We start from the raw sequence: 27,153 nt of genomic DNA, 5'->3' as shown, positions 1-27,153 counted from the left end.
ACCCAAAGTAACTGAATCAGCATGGGTTAATAAAAATACCTAGTAATAAAAATGTAATAAAATCTTCACTTTTGCTAAAAGGAAAAGATTATTTGCTACATAGTGAGAGATTTATAGGTTAGCTAGTTAGGAAATTGTGTGTGTGTGTGTGTGTGTGTGTGTGTGTTCATTCACTTCACATCACATATCCATAAATTCTAGATGAATTTAAGTTAAAAAATTTAAGTCAACACAGAGAATTATTCAATATTTAATTGAATCTATATGAAATCTCTTGAAGAAAAAGAAAATGTCTGGACTTGAAATTTCATAAAAATCTTATAACCTTCAATTCTCAATCTATCCTTGTCGGGTTTTGGTATAAAGTTATATAAGCCTTATAAAATTAGTTAGGAAAGTGTTTGCTCTTTCTGCATTTTTCTAGAGAATTTCATTTAATATCAGATTGATCTATTAGAATTCAACTAATGTTTTCTTTAAAATACTATTCTGATTTATACTTAATGGACATTATTTAAAATAAAGTGACATAAAATTGTTCATGGTATTTCTTAATTATATTTTAAAATTTCAGCTAAATGTATATTTGTTTCCCTTTTCTTTTATTTTATTGATCAATGTTACAAAAATTTCTCTATTAGCTATTTTTATTGATTTTGGAGAGAGGATGGGAGAGGGAGCGAAAGATAGAAACATTGATCCACTGCCTCCTGCACGTCCCTACTGGGGATCAAGTCCACAAGCCAGGCATGTGCCCTGACCAGGAATCGAACTCCTAGTATATGGGTAGAGGCTCAACCACTGAGAAACACTAGCTGGGCTGATTAGTCTTTTAAAATAAGCAACTTTTGCCTCTTTTATTTTATCATCTCTTTTTCAATTGCTTGCTGTTTTGATCTTTATCATCTTTCTTTATGCATTTGTTAGTTTATTCTGTTCTACTTCTTAAAACTTTAATTGGACACCATTCATTAATTTTCATCTTTTATTATTCTCTAATATAAGCACTTGAGTGTATAAAATACCACTTTCACTACTCCTAGTGAAACTTTAGACTATATAATTTTTACAATTCATATGATAGACATTTTAAAACAGTGGTTGCCAACCTGTTAGACCTCACAGACCACAAGTGGTCCGGTAACCACCAGTTGGCCGGTTGGCAACTGCTGTTTTAAAATATATATATACTAGAGGCCCAGTGCACAAAAATTTGTGCACTCGGGGGGGCGGGGGGGTGCCTCAGCCTGGCCTGTGTCCTCTCGCAGTCTAGGACCCCTCGGGAGATAACGACCTGCTGGCTTAGGCCTGCTCCCGGGTGGCAGAGGGCAGGCCCAATCCCTAGGTGCAGCCTCTGGTCGGGCTCAGACAGGGCCGATTAGGGAGTTGGGGCGCCGCCCCCTGTCATGCACAGAGCAGGGCGGATCAGGAGGTTGCGATGCCACCCTCAGTCACACTCAGGCTGATTGGGGGGTTGGGGCACCGCCTCCTGTCACACTCAAGGCAGGGTCAATGGGGAGGTTGTGGCGCCACCCCCATCACGCACAGAGCAGGGCCAATCAGGGGGTTGGGGCACTGCCCCCTGTGATGCACAGAGCAGGGCCCACTAGGGGGGTTGGGGCTCCGTACCCTGTCACGCACAGAGCAGGGCCAATCAGGGGGTTGGGGAGCTCTCCCCTGTCACGCACAGAGCAGGGTCGATCAGGGGGTTGGGGAGCTCCCCCCTGTCACTCACAGAGTAGGGTCGATAGGGGAGTTGGGGCACCGCCCCCTGTCACACACAGAGCAGGGCGGATCAGGGGGTTGGGGCACCGCACCCTGTCACACTCAGGGCAGGGCCGATGGGGAGGTTATGGCTCTACCCTGTCACACACAGAGCAGGGCCGACCAATCAGGGGGTTGTGGCACCGCAGCCTGTCACACACAGAGCCGCAGGGCGATCAGGGGGTTTGGGCACTGCCCCCTGTCATGCTGATCCCGGTGCTGGGAGGCATATTATCCTTTTACTATATAGGATAGAGGCCTGGTGCACAGGTGGGGGCCGGCTGGTTTGCCCTGAAGGATGTCCTGAATCAGGGTGGGGGTCCCCACTGGGCTGCATGGCCAGCCTGGATGAGGGGATGATGGCTGTTTGCAGCTGGTCATACCCCCTTCAGGGTGGGGGTCCCCACTGGGGTGCCTGGCCAGTATGGGTGAGGAGCTGAGTGCTGTTTTCAGGCTGGCAGGTGACTGAAGCTCCCAACCGCTCCTTTTTTTCTTGTTTTTTTTATTCTGGGCCAGCTTTAGCTCTGAGGCTTGGCTCCAGCTCTTAGGCCTCTGCTGCTGAAAGCAGGTATCTGGTTTGTTTGGGTTCTGTAATCGAAACACTGTTTCAACTCCAGCTCTGAGATCCCGGCTCGCTGAAAGCAGGTTTCTGGGGTTTTGTTTAGCTTCTATATTTGTAACAATGTTTCAAACTGCAAGCTCAGAGGCGGCAGCAACAGGCAGGGAACATTGGCTTCTTCCGCCACTGAAGCAAGCAAGCCTCATGTTCTCTTCAAGCTGCTTAGCTGCCGGCCGCCATCTTGGCTGGCAGTTAATTTGTATATCGCCCTGATTAGCGAATGGGAAGGGTAGCGGATGTACGGCTAATTAGCATGTTTCTCTTTTATTAGATAGGATACTAGAGGCCTAGTGCATGAAATTCGTGCACAGGTAGGGTCCCTAGCAGCTGCTGGCTGCTGGCCAGGGCTTCCCTTTCCAGGCTGCCAGCCACTGGCCCAGGCCTCCCTTTCCCAGCTGCTGGCTGCCAGCCAAGGCCTTCCTTTGTTCCGCACCACCCCCTGGTGGTCAGCACACGTCATAGCAAGCCCAATAGGTCAAACTCCCACCCAAGGGGACACTTAGCATATTAGGCTTTTATTATATAGGCTTTTATTATATAAATAATATATAATATGGGTTGAAGGCCGTTCAACCAATCAAAGTATAATATGCTAATGATATGCTAAGGCCGCTCAACTGCTTGCTATGATGTGTACTGAGCACCAGGGTGCAGACAGTCAACAAGTTGACCAGTCACTATGACATGCATTGGTCATCAGAGGGCAGTTGCTCTTACCGGTAGATTAGCTTGCTGCTGAGGTCTGACTGATCGAGACTGAGTAGGAAGGGCTGGACATGCCCTGGAGCCCTGGAGTCCTCCCATGGTTTTTCCCTGGCTGGCCAACCTTCCACATCCCTCCCCAGCTCCGATAGTGCACCAGTGGGGTCCCTCAGCCTGGCCTGCGCCCTCTCACAATCTGGGTCCCCTCAGGAGATGTTGGAGAGTTGATTTCAACCTGATCCTGCAGGCCAGGCTGGGGGACCCCACTGGTGCATGCATTTGTGCACCAGGCCTCTAGTAGATATATAATTTCATCTTTGACCCAGGAGATGTCACCAACCTGGTCCCTCTGACCCCGTTGAAAATTTAGGCAAGCCTGCCCCTAACCTGTGGCTAAAGCAAAAGTAAAAATAAGATGTCTACATATTCATGTCTAAGTGCTTAAAAATTATAAATCAAGCCTATAAACTGAAACATAAACTATATTCCATCCCTATTTTGAAAAATATACCTTTACACAACAAAGTAGAGAATTACATGTAAAACTACAGTTTTTACATGACTGAAACTTGGCAAAATTTTAAAAACAACTGACATTGATTATTATTGCGCCTGTCTTGGTATTCTTTTGATAACTTTGTGAGGTTTGGCTAACAAATCAAATAAGGGCTGACATAATTTACAAATTATTATATACTATTTCATAAAATTTATTTTTCTTGCCTTCATTTCAGAAAATCACTTGCTATCCTATAATCAAAATATTTACATAATTTGTTTTCTATAATATTAATATTTAAAAGATCAAAAATAAATTGTAACTGCATTCAGTGGGGTCTTAATTTAAGTATTTGCTCTTCAAAACTGTACACTTAATTCAGTATATTTCAAGACACTGAAACTTTGTAACTTAATTTTTAAATTTTTAATGATTATATATTTGTATAACATAAAATCATTTATAATTCTAGTGCTCAATACCTCTCTAGTTTCTAATGTATAGAATCAGTAGGTATCACACTTCACATGGCATATTAAACCTGCAGATCTGTGAGTGTAAGAGCAATATGGATTGTTTAATGTTGGAAAATTCTCTCTGCAGCCATGTGCATAAGTTGCAAAGATTGTGCAAATATGTGAGTCCCTCCAGGACACAAAGAGAAGCAAACAAAAAGGAAAAATGGACTCTTGAGACTACTGAGCAATACTTCATTGAGTGACATGTCACATAGTATTTACTCCAAAGGAAAGGATTTAACAAGTTGATTGATTTATCTTTTCTTTTATATAAAAATTTCTGCCACTCAAATCCTCCCTACCTTTTGAAGCAGTATCCATCTTCAAAAACTCAAACTTCCCCACATCTAGACTTTGTCACTCTTTGTTTATTAGGGGTGGGGAACATGTTTTATGCCAAGGACCATTTGAATATTTATAACATCATTCACGGGCCATATAAATTCACCAACTTAAAAATTAGCCTGCTCTATTTGGTCAGACATTTAATTAACTCACCCCTAATGCCTTGGCAGGGCCTGACCCAGTGATTTCACGGGCCTCATACAGCCCTTGGGTTGGACGTTGCCCATCCCTGGTTTAGGTGCAGCCCAGTGGCCCAAGTGCTTGTTTCAGTGGGATCTTAATGGAGTCAGTCATGAGAGCAACTGTGGATACTATCATGCTGTGCCAATGTTGAGCACGTGTCCTTAATATAAGTGTGTATGTATATTGTGTGTGTGTGTGTGTGTGTGTGTGTGTGTGTGTGTGTGTGTTTATGACATGAGGGACTTCTCTAAAGCATGGGCCCCAGTCAGGGTCCTCTCTTGCCCTGGTCTAACAGAGGTACAGGTCAGCTTTCCCATCCCTGCTGGCCCCAGGCTAGACAGCCATGTACAACAGGCAGAGTTGCTGTCAAGTAGCCCCCCTCCTCCTTGCTCCCGTGGCTTTATCCAACCTCGCTTCACAGTTTTGCTGCTTTTTCTATAAGAAAGACAGGGATCTTTAGCACCCTCTTGTAAAACTAGCAATATCTCCAAGAGTGTGTCCTTTCTAGGGTTTAATTCTAGAACCCATGCATTGTTCTACAGTCCATGGGTTCCTTTGAGGACCTAGTTGGCCATAATTCCAGAAGCAGAAGTCCCTCCCTAGTCAATGTATTCAAATGTCTTATGTCATCATATCCTCACATAGATTCCAAGCTCTTGGAGGGGTTGTGCGTTATTTATGTTCAAACCCACCACTAGTGCCTGGCACCTCACACACACTTAATAAATTTAGGAAAATATCTGCAGAAAATGTTGCAGAGAGCTGTCATCTTTAGTGGGTAAAGAGTTCACACAAGTAGATGAGAAAAAAAACAAAAAAAACCTACAACCAAATTAGGTAAATGGGCAAAGTACCTGATAGTCAGTTCCACAAAACGAACACAATACTTTGAAACCAATTTGGCAGTCAGAGGCCTCAAAATATTCACTTTATTTGACCTAATAATTCCACTGCTAAAGATCTATCAGAATGATGCATTTTGGAGGAGAAAGTTTTATTGATCTGACTCAAGCATGGTAAGGTCTTTCCTTTTCTACTCGCAGGATGTTGTTTGGCATCCTTGCTGGGGGCTAGAGTGGGAGAAGTGAGGACCCAGAAATCAGGCCGTCAGAGTCAGCAGGGTGACTCCTAGAGCATCAGGAACACTGGACATTCGCCGCCTGTTGCGTTCCATGCTGCCCACCGGGTGTGAGTAACCCTGCCTCCCTATGGCAACATCAACATCTGGGCCTGATGGGAACACAGAAAGAGAGTCTCAGAGGATCACACGAGTTAGAATGCAAAATGGTGTGCAAATTAAAAGTTCTGCCCGACAACATTTAACGGTAGCATGACAACTCAGAAGTGATTACTCCTGTAGAATGTTGGCTCCGGGTGGCCTCGAGCCTCCTGGAAATGTGGGGCTTCAGTTCCAGTGGAGTGGCCACGAGTGCTTATTCACAGAAGGGTCAGAACAACTCAGTTCACCCAGCTAGCTGCCCAGCACCCAGGCCACTTTATGAAACAAAAGCTCTCTGCCCCAGTAGCCCCTCCTTGGTGATAATGAACACAGATGAGTTTCCTTGGAGCCATGGTGACACAGAACCTAGAAACTGACAGCGTGTCCCTAGCTGCTTCTATCAAGAAGCGCTAATGCGCCGTGCTGCCACCTGCCATTAGGAGAGCTTTTTACCACGACTACGCCACTTGTCATTTCTCAGCTGGATCAGCCTGTAATGCACTAACGTGATTTCAACTAAACAACGGAGCTAAATACCAGAGGAGTAGGGCACTTGGGGCAGAAAGGAAAGGGAATGAAATAACTGTCATTACCTCCCTAAACTTCAACAACGATGGAAGAGCCCTCTTTCTGAGCGGACCAGATCCCCAATTTCACACTGTGTAATGGCAGCCAGCTTCGCAGAGCAGAGGCAGAAGCACTTGTCTGCTGATGAAATCTCTTGCCTCGCCCATCGAGCAGTGGAGATGATCCTCCGGCATCAGGCCCAGCCTGAGGTTGGGGTCCCTGACCCAAGAGTCCATTCGGCCCTAAAGCAGTGCTTGGTGGACTCCATTTAGAATCTTACTGAAAATTAATAATGACGATGGGCTTCCGGTAAGAGAAATGTGCACAGGCAGCTGCTGGTCTGTACACAGTATCGTGGAGCCCCTTAAACAATCAGCTAGTTCTCTCGACCCTCAGGCCACCACTCCCCGCTCCTGTGTGCCACAGGCCTCCTGCACGGAGCAGGGGGCTCTGTTCTGCGGGACTAGGCAGCAGCATGACAAGCTTCCCCAGCACAGAGCTCGAGGCCACACGGGAGACCATCTCAGGAGACCCGTGGGTAAAACATTCCTCCTCACCCTGTCCGTAAATGTCCATGGTAAAGGATCTTCACTCCAAAGAGACCCTTCCCAGTCTGACTTCTCTTCCAAAGGATTTACATGTCGATCTCTAACAATGTCGAAAAGTAGTTTGGTGCTAAGGAAAAACAAAACCACTTATGGCAAGAAATTAAAAGTGAAATTACATAAGGCTTTAAAAAAATTTGGTATTCAAATTGCATTTTTCAACTAAGAGTCATCTAATCATTTCCTTAGCCAGAAGCATCATTATCCTCATTTCACAGGTGGAAACGCGGGAATTACAGAGAGGTTAATGGCTGTGTCTAAAAGCACACAGCACGCCCTCATCAGAAGGAGCCGGAAATGCAGGTAGAGTCAAGGGCTCATACTGTTCTGTGATAACCCAAACTTTATGAACAAGTTTGGCTTGGCCCTAATAGGCATTCAATTTTAAAAAATGTCTTTCATTAAAAAATATAATTTGAAGAACTGGGTAATTGACTCACATTTGATTAAGGCAGAGTCTATTGGATTAACATGATTAATAGATAAAATTATAATCAAACAGGAAGCGGTACAAAAGGTGACAAAGTCATGGATCACATTAAGACACTAAATTTTTAAAAGAGGGATATGCTGAAGGTTTTTTTTTTTTTTACATTAGTGATATTCATTTCACAGTGGATCTCACACTGTTTAGCTCTCTCTGGTGCTGTAATTAGAATGAAGTTTGTGTTCAGGATTAAAAGAAGTACTTGTGAAGTCTTTTGATTTCATAGTAAGGAAAACCCTTACTGTCCTCTTTCTGATTCTCCCCAAATCATTTGGCTCAGTAATAATTTCTCAAACTGATAATGAAGTTGGCCACTCCAGTGGTTATCCTGCTCAGAACTAAACATAGTTAATGACATCAAACTCCAAAGTCCTTTCAGGAGCGGAAATGTTCACCAGCCTGGACTGGGATAACATATTCCACAGTTTTTTGTATGCATGCAAAATGATCACCCCGATAGAAACTTAGTTAATTGATCTGAAACTACTCCAGCTTCAGTTACTTGCAGACTGCCAGGCCAGGAAGTAAGATGGAAAATAGAATGCTTGGGGTTTTTATTTGTCAACTCAGTCTTAAATCCTTTTTTTGCACAAGAAATGGAAGCTGCTGTGGCAGAAATGAAGGAAGATATGTTAATAGTCTTCTCACTGCCAAGATGTTCTCTGTTTCACTCTGACTGAGTGATCTCAGCCTTCTTCCCAAACCTTCCATGTCTGCATAAACTGGGAGGAGGGAAGGAATCAGGGAAGGTTTGAACCATTCCTTAATCTTCATCAGTGTCTGGAAGCCAACTCACAAGCATACAATATAAAGGGAAAAAAACTGGCTTCCTAAGCAAACACATCTCCATGTCATCTCCTAGCCACCACTCCACCCCAACTAGCTTCAGGATTTTCCTATTCAGAAATTCCGTAACCACCACTGCAGTCCCTGTTCTTTTCATGTCGTTACTCCCAGAAGCATGCTCTGGTCAGGCAAATGTCTAAGACCCTGGGGTTGAAAGATGGCAGTAGAACAATGAGTTAGCGTTCTTTGCCCATAATAATGACAGTGTTGAAGGATTGATATTTCCTGCTGCAAGTGTTTGTGGAACAAAGGCCCTCATATACAATTTGTTAGAGTATGTGTTAGAAGGGTTGTGGTAGTATCTATCAAATATTAATAAAATGTGCATCCTCTCTGACATGCCATTCCATGTACACCTATGCACAATGATATGGATTCAAGGCTGTTCATTATAGCGCTTTGTGTATATCAAAACATTGGAAGCTTTGTAATACTTTAAGCAATAAAAAAAATAAAAATTAAAAAATATATATTGGAAGCAACCTCATCATTTATAAGCTGGAAAATGATTAAAGGAATCATGGGATAGCTATACTGGGGAATACTTATGGATCACTTTTTTATTGTTGTTGTTGATGCTATTACAGAGGTCCCCCATTTTCTCGCTCTTTGCCCACCTCCAGGCCCTAGACTCCCCTCTCCTGGCCTTCAACACACTGTTGTCGGAGCTATGCATATATGTTCTTTGGCTAATATCTTCACCTTCTTTTATCTAGACCATCCAACCCCCCTCCCCTCTGACATCATCAGTCTGTTCCTTGTATTCAGGCCTCTGGTTCAGTTTTGTTCATCAGTTTATTTTGCTTGGTAGATTCCATATATAAGTGAGATTACATGATATGTTTCTTTCTCTGACTGGCTTATTTCACTTAGCATAATAATCTCCAGGTCCTTCCATGCTGTTGCAAAGGGTGAGAGATCCTTCTATTAATAGCCGAGTAGCATTCCATTGTGTGAATGTACCACAGCTTTTTTATCCACTCATCCACTGATGGGCACTTGGGCTGTTTCCAGAACTTGGCTATTGTAAATAATGCTGTGATGAACATAGGAATGCACATATTCTTTCTGATTGGTGTTTCGGGATTCTTATGATATATTCCCCAAAGTGGGATGGCTGGGTCAAAGGCAGTTCCATTTTTAGTGTTTTGCGGAAACTCCATGCTGTTCTCCACGGTGGCTGTGCCAGTCTGCATTCCCACCAACAGTGCAATAGGGTTCTCTTGTCTCCACATCTTCGCCAGCACTCGTTTGTTGATTTATTGATGGTAGCCATTCTGGAAGGTGGGAAGTGATGAATCCAACCAAAATGTCAAGGAAAAATTTCCATATTACATTTTAAGTGAAAAAAATAAGTGGTATAAATAAATATATTTATATACTATGATCCCATTTACACATTTTTAAACATTATATGTGTAGTCTGTGTTTTTATATGGATAGAAAAAGGTAAGAACAGATGGATTCCCAACTGTTAGCAGGATTAACCTCTAAAGAGAAGAAATGAGCTGGGAGGAAAGGAGAGAAGATGAAAGAGCAATTTCACTTTCTACTCAATATGCCTCAATAATTTATTCTAATAAGTATAAATAGTACTTATTAGATAGTACTACCATCATGACAAAAATAAAGCCTCAGTTTTCTTATCCATAAAATGAGGACAGCAGCACGTGCCTCACAGGATTGTTGGAGAGGATCACTCGGTGGAATGCTTATACAAGCTCTGTTCACTGTTCAACATAAGTGATTATGAAACATTTAACAAGAATTATGTCAAGGTCAAGAAGAAAGAGTTGAGTAAGATAACCATGGATAGGATTAAATTACCCCAACTTTGAGAAATGACCAGCTTAGTTGTGATGGTTATAGAAAATAACACTGGTTATAGAAAACTAGAGGCCCAGTGCATGAATTCATGCACTGGTGGGGTCCAGCTGGCATGCACCAATGGAGGCCATTGGGGGCAGGTTGGCTGGGGCGAGGGGCTGTGGGCGTTCCGGTCATTCCACCCTTTGGTCTATTTGCATATTACCCTTTTATTATATAGGATAACACTGGCTATGGTAATGAACGAAATCAAAGCTGTGTAGTTGGTCATGGAGTCTTCTCTGAAAGGGATGGGTGCTTCAAGTTGTAATAATCCTTGGAAGAGGTTTACCCTGGGGCAGAAAAGAACAATGAGCGGGGGGACCCTCCTCTTTCTGGGCTGGGGAGCAGTTTGGAATAGATCCAAGATCTTGAAAGAAGGCCCATTACAGGGTAAGCTCCCACCAGCCACATGCAGGCTGGTAGTGAGGCTGGGAGTGAGGCCCTCATGATATCCTCATGGACACATGTTTGAGAGGACTACAGGCACCTGAATCTCCCCCGGGTTCATGGTTTGGGGCCCTTTCCTCGTGGCTGCATGGGAGAATAGACTTGTCATGTTAAGTGTAGGCTGACTGTCTCATCTTCTTCCATCTCAGGGGACCTCTAGGACGTTCTCTGGTTCAGATGCTCTCTATTCCTGACTTGGTTCTCTCTCAAGCTGCGTGCATTGTCTCGATCCTTACATTCCATATGTCAAGGCACATGCTGTCTGATTGGGCACAGGTATCCTTTTGGTGATTTTTTAAAATATATTTTATTAATTTTTTATAGAGAGGAGCAGAGAGGGATAGAGTTGGAAACATCGATGAGAGAGAAACATTGATCAGCTGCCTCCTGCACACCCCCTAACTGGGGATGTGCCTGCAATCAAGGTACATGTCCTTTACTGGAATCGAACCTGGGACCCTTCAGTCCGCAGGCCAACACTCTATCCCAGGGGTGGGCAAACTTTTTGACTCGAGGGCCACAATGGGTTCTTAAACTGGACCAGAGGGCCGGAACAAAAGCATGGATGGAGTGTTTGTGTGAACTAATATAAATTCTAAGTAAACATCATTACATAAAAGGGTACGGTCTTTTTTTTTTTAGTTTTATTCATTTCAAACGGGCCGGATCCGGCCCGCGGGCTGTAGTTTGCCCACGGCTGCTCTATCCACTGAGCCAAACCGATCAGGGCATTTTGATGATCTTTTAACGTTTATTGCTTCTGCATACTCCATGGTGGTGGTAATTGCCTCTAAGGACCTGACCCGCAGGAAGAGTGACAGACTTGGGGGAGCAGTTATGCAGTGGGCAGACTGCTCCTCTGAGGACCATACTTTCAGAGACAGATGCATCGACTTAAGTTGAAAATGCCTGGCAAGACATATTTATGGGCAGAACCTGGTGATGCTAAATGTTAAGATGTAGGGAATAGTCTCCATATTTTTTATTCTAGAGCCCAGAATCATAGATTGTATCGTGTTCAGCTTCTTTGTGATTATTTTCATAAGCTGCCTTAAATCCTCTCTGGAACCATGGTAAACAACAACAACACCCAAACAAGCAAATAAATAAATACATTTATACATAAACAAACAGGATTTATTGGGTATTTACTGTGCACCAAATAATGCACTATCTTTCACATACCTGTTTCCTTTAAACCTCACACCTAGTCATCATAAGTTCTATCCCCAGACATTGGCCAGATATTTGCCATAAGAGGTAGGGTCATGTGGGCCTGTTTTTGTCCAGCCTCTGCAGCAGGCAGGCCAAGGGATGCAGCAGGAGAGAGGGAACACGCTGCCACCAGGAGAACCTCTAAAACGGGGGGAGGAGGTGTTTGCAAGAGCGCAAGCCTGAGAGTTAAGGCTTGACTTTCTTGATTGCCAGAAATGCTAAAGAAATAGCTTTTTTCCCTACTTTCTTTCAGTGGCTTTTTCTGCATGAATGGGAGCTGTCACTGAAGGGATAACTGGTCCAACCAGGCAAATAGGGAGCAAAACTCTCCCTTCCCTTCCCCCTGCAGCCCAAGTGTTTGTATTCAGTGTAGGTCTGCACTGGGACACCCACCTGTCTGTCTTCCACAATTCACCTACACACCCCAAAGAATAAAAGTTGTGTTTCTAGGATGCAATCGATCTTTCATTTGCATGACTAGGTCTCTCTGATGTAGGAAGCCCATCTTCACATTTGTGGGTGTGTGACACAGTCAAGTCTAAAATGTGTTCAGATGTCTGGTCCTCCCCGCCCAGCAAGTGGGAAGCATGGGGCTCTGATTTGTCAGGGGTTCTGACGCCCTGAGCTGGTGTGGGCGAGGAGTGTCCTTCTGAGAAACAACACCCAAACACAAGTGTCATAAATGTGGGTCATGAACCAAATAGACAGTGCAAACAAAGTGTGGGTACAAAGGAGGTGGATGGAAAGGCAGCAGTGAGTGGGCCTGAGAACCAGCACAAAGAGTGATTCAGCTGCCCCACCCACCCCCAGAGGATCTCATGGTGCTGGAAGGTGCCTTGAGGGTGTTTTACAGATCCTGTTGGGTGGGGCACAAGCACTTACAACTGTTTCAGGGAACTGGGTTTCACTCTGAAGAAGAAGGAACTCCATCAATATCAGGCAACTGGTTTAACTTTTATTCAAGGAAAACTGCAATACACAATCAGAATTCTGTTATTTAGGTAAGTTGCAGCTGACTGTTTCGGATATAAACTGTCAGAAAAAGTAGATTCTGACGTCACTGAGGTTGCCTGGGAGTTACCTGTGTGTGCATGTGCAGGCACGCCATGTGCGTGGGCACACACACACACAAGCACATTGCTGTAATAGGAAACATACTAGCAAACAAGGGAAGAATCTGCATTATCTCAGAACAACCAGTTTTCTCTTGTTTTCACTGAGTTCACTGGGCAAAAATCATAATATTATATACTAGAGGCCCAGTGCATGAAATCGCATGAGACCCAGACCCGCTGCTCTGTGGGACCCACCAATGCACCTCCTGGTTACTGGTCATTTGGTCATTACGGCGTTATGGCGTTACGGTCACTGGCTTTTTAAAATATAAATTTTACCAATCCAGACAGAAAATTCTTTTCAGCCTAATAATTTACATGGGCATTTATGTTGTGTCCCATAGTGTGTGTGTGTGTGTGTGTGTATGCATGAAACCATCTTTAATGCTGAGGAATTCAAATCTCTTTTGTAAGTGGTAATATTTAGACCAGCAGTTCTCAACCTGTGGGGTCGTGACCCCTTTGGTGGTTGAACGACCCTTTCACAGGGATCGCCTAAGACCATCCTGCATATCAGATATTTACATTATGATTCATAACAGTAGCAACATTACAGTTATGAAGTAGCAACGAAAATAATTTTATGGTTGGGTCACAACATGAGGAACTGTATTTAAAGGGCCAGAGGTTGAGAACCACTGATTTAGACAAATCAAACAGGTAACTTCTCAAGACAGGAATAACGGTTCCTAAATGCCAAATTTAGGAACATTACATTTTGCCAGAACATGATGTTTCCATTGTTCCCCCAAGCAGTCAGTTCCAGGGCCTACTAGACATCAGGGGTTCCAATTGCTTCTCTTTGGGCAGGATTTGCATCCATTGTTGAGCCCCTCACTATCTTCAAGCTCTCCTCAACTCAACGGATAAGATTCTGGGGAACCAGGGCCTGTGATGGGCTGAGGTGGGGGAAGAAGTAGGACAGGTAAAGAGGAAGATTGCACGTAAAGGCAAGGACCCTGATGTGAGAAGAAGCTGGTTATAAAAAGATGTATTTCACAAAGGGCTTATTCTCGTTTTATGTGACTACCCAGGAGGGACGGTCGCCCTCATGCCTGCTCTGGAGTAGAGAAGGAAAGACATTTCTATTTATTAGACTTAGGTAGAGTTTAGGGGACTGGGCAGGTTGGTGGTTGCTTTAAAGGCATGAAGTCAAGTGCAGACAACTTTGAAGCATTGCTGCTCCATCTGTGCATCTAATTGAGTCGCTTGTGGGTCAGCAGGCTCCAGAGTATAACAATTTGTCTGCACTGGACACAGAGTGGACCAATTTAATGCTTGCTGCAGGGTGAGAATTTCCACAGCCTTTGATCAGACTGTTTTTTTAGGTCACTAACATTTAGAGGTAGTTGAAAATATCAAGTAATTGGTAAGAAATTAGATGGTTTGTGGCTAATTGGCAAAAGCCTAGATTACATCATTATTTGGATTTTATCCACTTAATGAAAAAGTCTTGAGATCTTTAGGAAGAACGTGTTAATGTTAATACCACGTGTGCAGCCCACTCTATGGTGTGCAAATATCTGCCGTCTTCCCTCCCCTGCCCGCCCTTGTGCTTGTCTGCTCCCTTGGACCTCTGAATCCACAATGGCTTTCTGTGGCATCATTGCTCCTTTACTACTTCACTTTACAGAAAGGAAAGGGAAGGGAAGGGAAGGGGAGGGGAGGGGAGGGGAGGGGAGGGGAGGAGCCCTAGCAGGTTTGGCTCAGTAGATAGAGTGTAGGACTGAAGGGTTCTGGGTTCAATCCTAGTCAAGGGTGTGAACCTGGTTACAGACTTGAACCCCAGCCCTGGTCAGGTGCATGGGGGAGGCAACTAATTGATGTGTCTCTCTCACATCCACGTTTCTCTCTCTCTGTCTCTCCTCCCTTCCATTCTCTCTCAAAATCAATGGAAAAATATCTTCAGATGAGGATTAACAACAACAACAAAGGAAATGAAACCCTCTATTTGTTCTTCAGCTTAGAATGGAGCAGGCTGAAGAAAATTGCAATCTGACACATAATCACTAAAATGCCTGTTATGTGAAGAGAGTTTCCAAGAAAATTTCTAAGAGAATCTTAGAAGTGGAAGAGAATGCCACAGGTGTTTGGTGTTATTTCTTGAAGACATTGTCCCCACCAGCCTAGCCATCATTTCTGGAAGAGCCTTCACAACACATCCTCTAAATATGTTTTTGATCAATGTCCTCCTTTTAAAATCAGTCACCAGCCCTGAGCACAACACTCCAGGAGCGGGCCCACCACACCCTGGTGCCCACCTTCAGCTCATGCTCCACCAGAAGCAGTGGGACCTGTTCCCTTGAACCCCAGGTCATCACCTGTTAACCCTGTCGTGTTTAGAAACAAGAGAGGGAGGTATTCCGCAGCTAGTACTCTTTGGAGTGTTTCCTTCCATTTTAAAAAGACTGATTTTTATTTATTTATTTTTTGCCTGGTGTGTTAGTCAGCTCAGGCTGCCATAGCAGGGGGGCTAAGCAACATTTTTCACTCACCGTTTCGGAGGCTGGAGTCCAAGATCAAGATTCTGGTTGAATCAGCTCTGGTGAAGTGCCTCTTTCTGGTTGCCTTCTTGTTACGTCCTTTCCTCAGTCCATGCTTGAGGCTAGAGAAAGAGAGCAGGATCACTTACAACCTAATTTAAACTTCATTACATCCCCCTCTCCATACTGCCTCACCGGGTGCTTCCCTAATGTTCAGTCCACGGCATGGAATGTGCCTCTAATTTCGTCTTTTGCTTTTTCAGTTCATCATGCATGAACTTCATGTTGCTCCACAATCTTTATGACCTTTTTTTACTTTTCCTGATTATATGATTTTCATATATTCTTATTATTAAGACATTTGGTGAAAGATAGTGAAAAAACTAAACCTTAAAGTCACCTAGGCATAATCACTATTAAATTTAAATGCATTCTGCCCTAGCTGGTTTAGCTCAGTGGATAGAGCATCGGCCCATGGATTAAAGGGTCCCAGGTTTGATTCCAGTCAAGTGCATGTACCTTGGTTACAGGCTCAATCCCCAGTGCAGAGGTGTGCAGGAGGCAGCTGATTGATTTTCCTCTCTCATCAATGTTTTTAACTCTCTATCCATCTCCTTCTCTGTAAAAAATCAATAAAAAAAATATATTTTTTAAATTTAATTGTATTCTCTTTCTCTAGTTTTTTAATACATTTCTATATATTGTGTATACAATATACATTTACAGAATGGATTATATAAATTTAATAGCCAGTTATTGTATATTAGAAGTGCATCATAAGTATTCCTCCAATGTTAAAAATTAGTGGACCACATATTTTAACAACCACGTAATCCTATGTAATAAAACCCTAATATGCAAATAGACCCAATTGTGGAATGGCCTGTGGCTATGACATGCACTGACCACCAGGGGGCAGTTGTTCAATGCAGGAGCTGCCCCCTGGTGGTCAGTGTACTCCCACAGGGGGAGAGCCACTCAGCCAGAAGCCGGGCTCACAGCGCTAAGGAGCAGCAAGCAGGTGGGCAGTAAGGAGCAAGGGGTCCCAGACTGTGAGAGGTCGCAGGCCAGGCTAAGGGACCCCTCCACCCCAGTGCATGAATTTCGTGCACCAGGCTTCTAGTATTTTATAATATGCCAGCACCACAGTTTATTTTACCAAACTCATATTGTTGACCTTTTGAGTTGTTTCCAGTTTTTGATAAATAATATTTTAAGTAATATTATGGCTTATAAGCATTTGCCCACATTTCACATTTGTTTTAGGCCATGTGGCTGCTAAATCAAATAATAACTTGTATGGTACTGGAAATATCAGGAGGAACACTTTGTAAAGTATATAATTATTAACTCCTATTCTGTACACCTACAACTAATACAAAATAATATTGAATGTAAACTGTAATTGAAAAATAAAATTAAAAAATAATAATAGAAATATTTTAATACTCTTATACATATTGCCACTTGTTTACAGAATCTCAACAATGATTACTCATGGTTTTAAAAATACTATTTGAAAAATAGAAATAAGCATAACACAAAGAAATAATTTTATTCAGTCACCTAACATAGTCATTGTTAAAATTGCAAAAATTAGATGGGATCATATTGTTTTAAATCTTACTTTTTAATTACAATATTTGTGAAAATATTTATGATGTACTTTTATAATATTTCAAAGGCTACATTGTGTTCTATTGTATGGACACATTTAATTTAATTAAACAATTTCCTATTTTTGAATTTTTATTTCTGTCTTTATTATAAAGAAGACAGAACTAAACATTCTAAAAGATAAATCTTCAATTACATCCTACATACAGAGTTCGTGTACCAAATGTTTACAAATGTTTAATGACTTTAACATAAGCTATTAAATTGTACTCCAAAAGTTTGTGCTCATTTATATTTTCATCAGCTGTATAAGAGCAGTACCTTTGCTGGTAGGGAGAGTAACACATAATCATTGTACATTTAATAAGTGAAAACAAATTTCAATTTAATGTCCATATTTATCTAGAAGTAAGGTTGAATATTTTCCACATATTTATTGGCCGGTTTTATTTTTTCATTAACTACTTGTTAGTGTTCTTTGGCCATTTATTATTAAACGTATCCATTTTTCTTTTGTGAATTTGTAAGATTTTCCTATATATTTAAGTAGCATTTCTTAAACTATGTTCCACAGAAAATTAATGTCTCATGAAAGGATAATAAATTTTTGCTAAAATGGAAAAAAATGATACTGGTGATATTGTTTAATTGTTCATTAAAACTTACTTTTAAATGTATATGTAAGAAAAATATTTTTGAAATATAAACAATTTTTATTATTTGATATCTATTTTTGAGATAGAAATGGTTATACCTGAAAATGCCAGGAAGTGGCATGATATCACAATGTTTATGCAACCAGTGTTGCTACTGCTCATTCACTGAGCACCTGCTGTGTGCCATCTAGTCTGTGGTCCTGAGACTGCCATGTGTCTTATCTTATAATGTCCACATATATTTGTGATATATTTAATGGTATATGTAAATCATGAATCAAATTTTAACTCTTTTGTATCAGTTAATTTGCCTTTGAGACTACCTATTCTTATCTACTTATTTTTGTCATTTATTAAGGTATTCTTTGCTGGTCTCAATTATTCATACAGATAAATTTTAGAATAAGTCTGTCCAGATCTTCTCCCAAAATTCTTTTAGGATTTTTACTGTAATTGCAATAATTTCATTGATTTATCTGGAAAGAACTTATCTTGGTACAAGGTGAAATCTTCCAATTTAGCAACTAATTTTTCAAGTCTTATTTTAACTCACTCTCAGAGACTCAGAGTTTTTTTGGTGGTTGTTAATCCTCTCCTCACCCGAGGATATTTTTTCCATTGAGTTTTAGAGAGAGTGAAAGGGAGGATGGAGGGGGAGAGAGAGAAAGAAACATCAATGTGAGAGAGACACATCGATTGGTTGCCTCCTGCACTCATCCCAACCAGGGCCAGGGATCGAACCTTCAACCCAGGTACATGCCTTTGACTGAGAATCAAACCCGCAACCCTTTGTTACGTGGCCCAACACTCTAACCGCTGAGCAACACTGTCCAGGGTGAGACTCAGTTTTTTTAAAGAAAAGTTATAACTTTTATAATTTTTTAGAACTATGCTTATAACTTTTATCATTAAGAGATATTTAACTAATATGGTTGAGCTTCCTTCTACCATCTTATCTTTTTCTTTTGTTTATTCATTTTCCTTGATGTTTCTTTTTATAATAGTGGTTTCTTCTGTATGTTTGTTTCTGTAACTACATTGTTAAATTTTCTAAAATTGTTATCAATATTAATCATTAAAGTATCTATTGACTTTTCTTTATAAAACTTGTGAATTTTACCATAATTTTATTCCCTTTCTCTCCCTCCATCTTGCTGCTTTTCTTGGTATGACCAGAGATTTTAGACCTCGATTTTTGTTATTACTATTTTGCATCTTGATGCCTCTAAAGAATGTTTTTTAACATTTGCATCATCTCTGTCCATTCTACTATTTCTTCTACATTGCATCCCTATCTATTCTTGAGGTCATTTTGATTCACTTTTTTAATCAAGATATTTTTAATTTTTATTGAATTTATTAGGGTGACATTGGTTAATAAAAGTTTCAAGTGTACAACTCAGTAAAACATCATCTGCACACTGCATCATGCACCCATTACCCAAAGCAATGTTTCCTTCCATTCCCATTTCCCCCCTTTGCCGACTTCCACTTCCCCCCACCCCTTTCCCTCCTCTGGCTATCAGTATACTATTGTCCATGTCTATGAGATATGTATATAATATTTGCTTAACCCTTCACTTTTTTCACCCACCCCAACCCCTCTCCACTCTGACAGCTGTCAGTCTGTTCCATGTATCTATGCTTCTGTTTCTGTTTTGTTTATTAAATTATGTTGTTGATTAGGTTCCACATAAAAGTGAGATCATATTGTATTTGTCTTTCTCTGACTGGCTGATTTCACTTAGCAGAATAATTTCTAGGCCCATTCATGCTCTCCCAAAAGGCAAGATTTCCTTTTTCATGGCTGAGTAGTATTCCATTGTGTAAATGTACCACAGCTTTTTTATCCACTCATCTACTGATGAGTTCTTGGGCTATTTCCAGATCTTGGCTATTGTAAATAACACTGCAATGAACATAGGGATGTATATAGTCTTTCGAATTAGTGCTTCGGGTTTCTTGGATATATTCCCAGAAGTGGGATCGCTGGGTCAAAAGATAGTTCCATTTTAAATTTTTCTGAGGAAGCTCCATACTGATTTCCATCGTGGCTGCACCAGTCTGCATTCCCACCAACGGTACATGAGGGTTTCCTTTTCTCCACATCAGCGGTTCTCAACCTGTGGGTCGCGACCCCTTTGAGGGGTCGAACAACCCTTTCACAAGGGTTGCCTAAGACCATCAGAAAACACATATATAATTACATATTGTTTTTGTGATTAATCACTCTGCTTTAATTATGTTCAATTTGTAACAATGAAATTGGGTGTCACCACAACATGAGGAACTGTATTAAAGGGTCGCAGCATTAGGAAGGTTGGGAACCACTGCTCCACATCCTCACCAACACTTGTTTGTTGATTTATTGATGATAGCCATTCTGACAGGTGTGAGGTGATATCTCCTTGTGGTTTTAATTTGCATCTCTCTGATGATTAGTGTGAGCTTATACAGCTTAACACCAAGAAAATAAAAAACCCAATTTAAAAATGGGCAGAGGATCTGAATAGACATTTCTTCAAAGAGAACATCCAGATGGCCAATAGGCATACGAAAATACTTTACATTTTAAAGAGAGATATGTTATTGGTAGGTTTGAAATACTTGCATTTCTGATCATTTCTGAGGTTTTTACAGTGGAAATAAGATTCTCGGGTCAGAATCCTTTTCTTTCAACCCTCTGGTAGCCATCGCTCCATTATTGTATCAAATTCAGTATTATAGTAAAGAAAGATTACCTTTTGCTTTACTTAGTAAATGCTTATAGGAATTTTTTTTTTTTTCAAAAATACAACAAAACCTGTCTAGGTATGAGTTTCCTCACTGATTTGTCAGCCACTCAATTAGCCTTTTTGCTCTGAATACTCAAGTTTTTATCAGCTGAGGGAAATTGTCTTCTATAATATTTTTGATTATTACTTCTCCTCTGTGTGCTGTGTCTTCTCATTGTAGAAGTCCTATTACACATATTTTGGATTTTGGGGATCTCTCCTATTCTCATAAATCTCTAAGTCAGAGGAGAACACCTATAGCTATGAATTTCCTGTAATAGTCTGCAGTTTGCGGCCTTCATTTTAGTTTTTAATTTAGCACTCATATTTTTTATCTTTGTAACATCTTTCTTGGGCTCTATTTCTGCACAGTGCTTTATTCATGTCTTACCTAGCTTTATGATTCAAACTCCTTCTGAATTTTTATAAGAAAATTTATTTGAATTCTTGTACAGTTCTATCCTGTTGCTTCAGTAACAAGAGATAATTGTATTGCTAAGATTTATACCTTCTTTTGAATTGCTTTGTCTTTTCAGTGATTTTTCACAAGATATGTGCTGGTCTGCTTTTATGACTTCAGATGAATCTGAAATTGTTAAGATCTCTGTGCAAACATTTTAGCCCAAGTAAATGGAGAAAGAAAATGTTTACATTTGCTATAGTTTTCCTATGTCTGGAAGTCAATGCAAAATAATGAACAAGCTGCAGCAGGTGTAGTATAGCAGGGAGCTTCACCTCTGGGCCCATGGGTTTTGTCTACATCTTAGTGATGGCAGCCCAGGCAGCACCCCAAGTCCAAGGTTGCCCTCATAAAGAGTCAGTCACAGCATTGCTATGTATTTGCTCACCTTGGCTAGTCATTTCAAACATAAAAATAACAACAATAATAGCTGGCATCTTTGAGTGTTTATAATGTGCCAGCCACTCTTCTGGCCTTGGATATAAATGGCACAGAAAGATCCTGTTATTTGTGATTTACTCTTCTAGGCTGTTTTCCATAGAAATTACTAAGATTGAGACTTGATCCCTTCACCTCCAAGCCAACCAATGATAGCCAGAGTGACCATATAACTTATCATCCAAACTGAGGCACTTTGGGAAGCTGCCCCCCCCCGACATCCTGGTAGTCCCCAACTGTCCCCCTCTGCCAGCCTGGTTGCCCCTAACTGCACACCCCCCCCCCACCAGCCCGGTCGCCCCTAACTTCCCTCCCTACTGGTCACACCTAACTGCCCCCCTGCTGGCCTGGTTGCCCCTCACAGCCCCCCTGCCAGCTTGGTTGCCCCACACAGCCTGCTGTTCAGTCATTTGGTTGTCCCTCACTAACACCCCTACCAGCCTGGTCGCCCCATGCAGCCTGCTTGCTCAGTCATTTGGTCGTCCCTCACTAACCCCCCTGCTGGCCTGGTTGTAGGCAGCCATCTTGTGATGGTATGAGGGTTAATTTGCATATTACCTCTTTATTATATAAGATAAATACATCTACACATCTCTCTAGATAGAGCTAGAGATAGACATAGATATATAGATATAGATGTAGATATTCATTTTCTAACTCTGTCTACTGAGAAGGCCTGGGAATCATGACTCCCAGTGTCACAGTGCAATGAGCACATCTAGTTCCCAGATTTTGGTTTCTAAAGGTCATTATCCACTAAAAGGAACTAAACCTCCTTGGAGAAATAGAAGACTTCAGTGCTGGTGCAGTCAAAGTGCAAGATGAGCCAGAAACATCCTGTGCCAGAACGTGCTCAACAAATGATGGAGACACGTCAAAACAACGCAAAACCATCTTGAAGACATTCCCCTGGAGAAATCTTGGATGATTTTAGCAGCAAAATAATTTATGAGGTAACATTTAAACCCATTGAATAAAATAGAAATACCCAATTTCATGCTAATTTAAATAAACTAGATAAATAAGTAAGTGGGAAATTTGGTGATATACAGTATATTTATATCATCACAAAGTAACTCTTTACCTAAGAGTTACAAATGACAAAGGGAAAAAGTTAACTTTACAGTGAGTGGAGAAACCTGTCAGATACCACCTCAATGACGTGATTAAACTTTATCTTACCAGTAACGAGACTAATCAAAATTGTGCCACTTGCTTTTCCTTTCACCGCTGTGGCGGCAGCCATGAGTACGCTCAAGCTTCTGATTGGCTTATAGAAAGTCTGGTTGGACCCCAGTGAGACTAATGAAATCGCTATGCCAACTCCCGTCAGCAGATTCGGAAGCGGATCAAAGATGGGCGGATCATCGGAAGCCTGTGACTGTCCATTCCTGGCTCGATCCAGAAAAACACCTGGGCCCGCAGGAAAGGCAGGCATATGGACATAGGTAAGCGAAAGGGTACTGCCAATGCTCGTATGCTTGAGAAAGTAACCCGGGTGAGGAGGGTGAGAATTCTTCGCTGGCTACTCAGAAGATAGTGTGAATCTAAGAAGATTGACCACCACATGTTCCACAGCCTGGGCCTGAAAGTGAAGGGTAACGTGTTCAAAAACAAGCGGATTCTCATGGAACATATCCACAAGCTGGAAGGCAGACTAGGCTCACAAGAAGCTTCTGGCTGACCAGGCCAAGGCCCGCAGGTCTAAGACCAAGGAAGCCTGAAAGCATCATGAAGAGTGGTTCTAGGCCAAGAAGGAGGAAATCATCAAGACTCTCCAAAAGGAAGAGACCAAGAAATAAAGCTTCACCTCTCTGTCATGTACATGTGGCCTTGGCAATTACATGGTTCAATCATTTAATAAAAGTAGCCTTCATCTAGCCCTACCTGGTTTGGCTCAGTAGATAGAGCATCAGCCTGCAGACTGAAGGGTCCCAGATTTGATTTGTCAAGGACACATGCCTAGGTTTCAAGCTCCATCCCCAGTAGGGGGTGTGCAGGAGGAAGCCATTCGATGATTCTCCTTTATCATTGATGTTTCTCTCTCTCCCTCTCCCTTCCTCTTCGAAATCAATAAAAATATTTTTTTTAAATTAGCCTTCATCTAAAAAAAAAAAAAAAATTGTGCCACTTGATAGGATTCAATAAGAAGAACACATCTTCACTTCTGTGATATTCTTACCAAAGTCAGATAACCTGAATCAAATCTTAAGGGAATATCAGACAAATCCAAACTGAGGTACCATCTACAAAACAATTTCTCTAGCTATTTACATATATACAATGGAATATTAGTTGGTCATAACAAAGAGTGAAATCTTACCATTTGTGACAGCATGTATTGACCTAGAGCAAGCATGTCAAACTCAAAGTCTAACACAAGCCAAATAAACAAGGTTTAAGTTTATGTAGGCCACAAAAAAAGCAAAAGCTTCAATTTTCATAGAAACTTATGTTTATTTTGATAGAGACATGCTGACTACAAAGGGCTGAAATAAATGAGTAATTGTTAACATAAAATAATAGGACATTTTAATAAAAATTAATATTTTTTCTTGAACATTAACTTACCAGACACTGAATAACTACACAAATTAATAAGCATAATACAAATAAACCTATTTTTCTTGTTCTCCGAAAGCGAAATATTTCATGTTGCACACACCAAACAAGCAGTCCAAGACTAATGATGTGGCAATCAGCTGCTAAAATATTCGCTGCTAGTATTAGTGGAAAGAAATGGTGCGCCTGTGCATAAGGCGCATAAGGGAAATGACTGCAACACGATTATAGTAATCAGTCCTTAGTGAACGTTGTAGTTCATTATTAATAATTATGTATAACAGGATATTGTAAAAATTAAGTTATGAAATTTTTATTAAAATGTTTCTTACATACCATTATATTGGCTGAACTGCAAACATATTCGTTGTGGGCTTCGAGTTTGACATGCTTGACCTAGAGCAGTGGTTCTCAACCTTCTGGCCCTTTAAATACCGTTCCTCATGTTGTGACCCAACCATAAAATTATTTTTGTTGCTACTTCATAACTGTACTGTTGCTACTGTTATGAATCATAATGTAAATATCTGATATGCAGGATGGTCTTAGGCGACCCCTGTGAAAGGGTCGTTAGACTACCAAAGGGGTCGTGACCCACCGGTTGAGAACCGCTGACCTAGAGGGTATTATGCTCAGTTAAATAAGTCAGTGAGAGAAAGACAAACACCATGTGGTTTCACTGATCTGTGGAATCTAAAGAACAAAATAAACAAAATAGAAACAGACTCATAACACAGAGAGAAAACTGGTGGTTGCCACAGGGATGGGGGTTAGGAGACTAGGTGAAAAAGGTGAAGGGATTAAGAACTACAAATAGGTAATTACAGAATAGTCACACTGATGTAAAGCATAGAGAATATCTATACTAATAAAAGGGTAACATGCAAATTGGTCACGACACCCTCACAGTCATGACCAGATATGCTAATTAGTCACAACCAGATATGCTAGTCATGACCAGTATGCAAATTGACCTCACTCCAACACAATAATAAGAGAGGAATATGCTAATTAGCCCTGATATGCTAATCAGTCACAACTAGTATGCAAATTGACCATCACTCCAAAACACAAGAGGGCTGCCCCCATGTGGCCACAAGCTGGCCTGCAGGGGAAGGCATTGGGGGTGACCAGGCCAGCAGGGGAGGGCAGTTGGGGGTGATTGTGCCAGCAGAGGAACAGTTAGGCGTCGATCAGGCTGGCAGACAGAAACAGTTAGGGGCAATCCTTTGGGATTGGGCCTAAACAACCAGTCAGACATCCCTTGAGGGGTTCCAGATTGGAGAGGGTGCAGGCTGGGCTGAGGGACACCCCCCAGTGCACGAATTTCATGCACTGGGCCTCTAGTAGTCTATAATATTCTAATAACTATGTATGGTATCAGATGGGTACTAGATTTATTGGGGTGATCACTTAGTAAGTTATATGATGTCCCATCACTGAGTTATACACTTGAAACTAATATACTGTTGTATGTCAACTGTAATCAAAAAATTGAAAATTTTTTAAATTGGTCTGTAATCTTCAAAAGTGACATGACCATGAAAAGCAAGGGAAGGAGGAGGAACTGTCCCATATTGAAGGAGACTAAAGGGCCATAGCAAATAAAAGCAACATGTAATTCTGAACTGGGTCCTTTTACTATAAAGACATTATTGAGACCATTGAGGAAACTTGAACAGAGTGTGAAGACTAAATGATAGTAATGTATCAATGGTAATTTCTTAATTTTGATTATTGTATTTTGGTTATATAGGGAGAATGTAGGAAATTCTCCCTAAAATATTCTAGGGTGGTAAGTAGATCATGTCAGTAACTTATCCTCAAATGATATAGGAAAAGTTCTTTGTACTTCAGTTGCAATTATTAAAAGTTTGATATTGTTTCAAACTAAAAAAAAAAAAATTTACATGGAGCAAAGTTGTGAATATTTTAAATGATCCTTGATACAAAGGGCTAAATTGTTTCCCCAAAGGGTTGGACCTTGTCTTATGACTGTTCAGTTCCTCTTTTTTCCTATTAAATTTTTGCCAGGTAAGCCAGGCACTAGCTGCATTCCAAGGCCTTATTTCAGTCCTACCTGTCACAGTTTATAATAGAAGTGCTGATTTTCATGAACTCACTTATCTCAGTGTGGGGGCAATCACTCATTGTATCATTAGCTGATAATGACTAGATGAGTTGATTGAGCTGTAAATGACTATGGTTAGAGATTGCAGCTCTAGCTGATTAGATAAATATGCCACATATTTCATTTTGATCATATCAATTTCACTATCATTTGAAATGTCTTTCTTCATCCTAAAGTTCTCATTAAGACATGGTAATTTCTCTGAAATATGACTGTATGCATGACTTCTATCAACGAAAACCAATAGTTACAGAAAAGGAAGGTTATTTTACATTTTAGCAATGGCATAGCTCTATGATTTCACGCACCTCTCAAAATCTAAAGACCCTTTGTTAGAAAGTGAGTGGTAGCTTGATTGCGCTTGGAATAGTACACACGTGTGGCAGGGCAGAGACCAGTGCCTCTTTAATGGGAAACCTTGTCTAGCTTTAGAATGTTGGTGAAGAGGCTGGAGGGTTTTTCCCCCAGTGAGTCCTAAAGAATGGCTCTTTGGCACCTGGTGTCTGGCATTATTTAGACTTTCTAGCGCTCTGCTGTGCAAACTTTCAACAGCACATGAACCTCATTAAAATGCAAGTCTGGTTCAGTCGGTCTGGGATGGGACCCAAGAGTCTGAATTTGTAACAAGATCCTGGGCGATGGCAGAGCTACCAGTGCACAAACTGCACTCACAGTGAAGGAAAGGGCTCGCATATAGCTTGCCCTGCAATGTTCTCAAGAGCAGGCCCCAGAGGCTGTGTGCAAGGAGAGGCTTGGCACACCAGAAAGTCTGCTCTCAGAGCAGAGTCAATCCAGCAGCCAGCTGGGTGGACCATGACAATGCCCACAGTGAGCAATTATATTGGACCAAGATTGTGTACTTAAGGGAACAGCCAAAAATGTAATGGTCTTGTTTATATAGTGCTGTGGTCTTTATAGGAATTTGACCCATATCTCTTATCCTATACTAGAGGCCCGTTGCATGAAGATTCGTGCAATAGGCCTTCTTTCCCCTGGCTGCCAACACCAGTTTTCCTCTGGCACCCGGGACCC

The 27,153-nt window shown here is 41.4% G+C and overlaps 1 pseudogene; it reads left to right on the top strand.

The window, feature by feature from the left end:
- Positions 1-6,514: 6,514 nt before the first annotated feature.
- On the top strand, positions 6,515-23,230 carry LOC118676700 (annotated as a pseudogene).
- The last annotated feature ends 3,923 nt before the right edge of the window (positions 23,231-27,153 follow it).

The sequence above is a fragment of the Myotis myotis genome, unplaced genomic scaffold, assembly GCF_014108235.1.
Source record: "Myotis myotis isolate mMyoMyo1 unplaced genomic scaffold, mMyoMyo1.p scaffold_m19_p_1, whole genome shotgun sequence".
NCBI lineage: Eukaryota > Metazoa > Chordata > Mammalia > Chiroptera > Vespertilionidae > Myotis > Myotis myotis.
The sequence above is the reverse complement of the archived record's forward strand: the minus strand, read 5'-3'. Positions and strand labels throughout refer to the sequence as shown.